This window comes from Carassius auratus, chromosome 3, assembly GCF_003368295.1.
Source record: "Carassius auratus strain Wakin chromosome 3, ASM336829v1, whole genome shotgun sequence".
In the NCBI taxonomy this organism is placed as follows: domain Eukaryota; kingdom Metazoa; phylum Chordata; class Actinopteri; order Cypriniformes; family Cyprinidae; genus Carassius; species Carassius auratus.
In genome coordinates this window covers 21,597,908-21,599,651 of record NC_039245.1, presented here as the reverse complement: position 1 = coordinate 21,599,651, position 1,744 = coordinate 21,597,908, and positions in this window count along the sequence as shown.

The window sequence follows — 1,744 nt, the reverse complement described above, 5'->3', positions numbered from 1 at the left end:
TACATCACTTGCTCATCAGTGGATCCTCTGCAGTGAATGGGTGCCGTCAGAATGAGAGTCCAAACATCTTATAAAAACATCACAATTATCTCCACAACTCTAGTCCATTTCTTTTGAAGAAAAATATAAGCAAAAGGATAACAGGATACATTTTTCACTGGAGTAAGCGTTAGAATGGATAATGGACTGTTATTTTTGGCCAGAAGCAGCAGTTCAAGTGGTTTAAAGTTAAAATGTCTTGATGGATTTGTTTCTTACAAACATGCAACTTTTCACTTCACAAGACATTAACTGATGGACAGGAGTGGTGTGGATTATTGTGATGTTTTTATCAGCTGTTTGGACTCTCATTCTCACGGCACCCATTCACTGCAGAGCATCCATTGATGAACAAGTGACAATGCTAAATTTCTCCAAATCTGTTCCCATGAAGAAACAAATGAATCTTTATCTTGCATGGCCTGAGGGTTTGTAAAGCAAATTAACTTTTTTTTTTTTTGATAAACTACTCCTTTAAGAAATTAAATTCTGAAAAGAAATTCTGAGCAAATGGTTAAGTGTGGCAGCTAAAATAAAGTATTGCTCAAAGATTCATGTGCTCATGCTTGATCAACTATAATAGATTTTCTACACCGAGGATGTTCATGAGAGACTGAGAGAGTCAATTGCCTGGATGCGTTGTACCATATGTAAGCCAAGTGTTGTGCATTTCATCATTTTATTGATATCTGTTAGATCTGTTTTATTTGACCCTCACACTCTTTTTTTAACTTGTCCCTTTTAGACTTGCACTTAGACTTGTTTTCTTAAAAAACACTAGCTTTCAAATCTTTATGTTTTCTTTTCATTTATTATACAACTAACAAAAGCAAAAAGACCTCTAACACTAGCTTGCTCTATTCTTTTTTCTATTCTATTGATCTTTTTTTATATTATTTAAAAATCCTTTGCTATGCGTACTGCGTTAATTGCTAATTGAGTCTTGTATATCATTGCTCTTTTAAGTGTGATGAAAATGTTAAAATGGATGTTATTCAGATTTTTAAAAAACGTTTGCTTTGAATTACATTTCTTTTCTAACTTAGTGTTTACTTAGACTAATTGTTTGGGACTGTAAGTAAGCTGTGTATACAAATCGTGTGTACTTTTATCAGATGAGTGTAAACGCTCAACCTTGCTGCACTCCAAATGGATGAAAATTAATGTTTGTAACATTAACTGTAAAATCGAATCTATCTGATGCCCCTCAGCCTTTACATCCCGCCCCCAGGTCCAGCCTCTGCCACATTCTGTGCTACGTACAGTTACTGTCTCCGTTGTAAGAGCATCTACACATGCTAAGAAACACCTTCTCACCATTGAAACACTCCATCAAAGGTGAAGTCTGCAATTTTTTACCACTGGAAAGTCAATTTACAACAGCAGTGGCTGATCTCAAACAGGTTTCCCTCTATAATTGGTCAGCTAAACAGCAAGCCCCGCCCCCAAATCCACGCTATTGGATGTGCCAATGCTGCTGTTTTGAGCTGGTCAGGATTCTCAGAGAAATGGAGCAAGAGAGAGTCACAGCCATACAGTGTTTACACTTTTTGGGCGAATCAAGCTGCGAATGGTTTATTTAGAGTTTGCAGCATTTCAAGACTGAAAGAATGACATGCTTCACCTATAAAAAAAAAACCTGTGATCTGTAGCGCTCGGCTCTCTTATTCCTTCTTCCATACATACAACTGAAAATATGTTTGTA